Here is a 252-nt window from a genome sequence, read left to right on the forward strand (position 1 = left end):
GCAAAACTGATAAAAGGATCCCTTTAAGCTCAGCACCACATTAGAGCAGATCTGGAGGGGGGGGTCTCCCTAGAGGCAAGGTGATGCCCTGTGATCCCAGCAGCCTCTGCACATGATCAATCCCAACCGACTGCGATTGGTAACAAAGATTGTAAAGTTAATCACGCCAGGAAGGAGCTGCAGTACCAGGTATGACCTGTGTATGAGAGGGGGCGCTGTTATGAAAAAATTATAACAAACATTAAGACGTCA

This window comes from Engystomops pustulosus, chromosome 4 (genome assembly GCF_040894005.1).
Source record: "Engystomops pustulosus chromosome 4, aEngPut4.maternal, whole genome shotgun sequence".
NCBI lineage: Eukaryota > Metazoa > Chordata > Amphibia > Anura > Leptodactylidae > Engystomops > Engystomops pustulosus.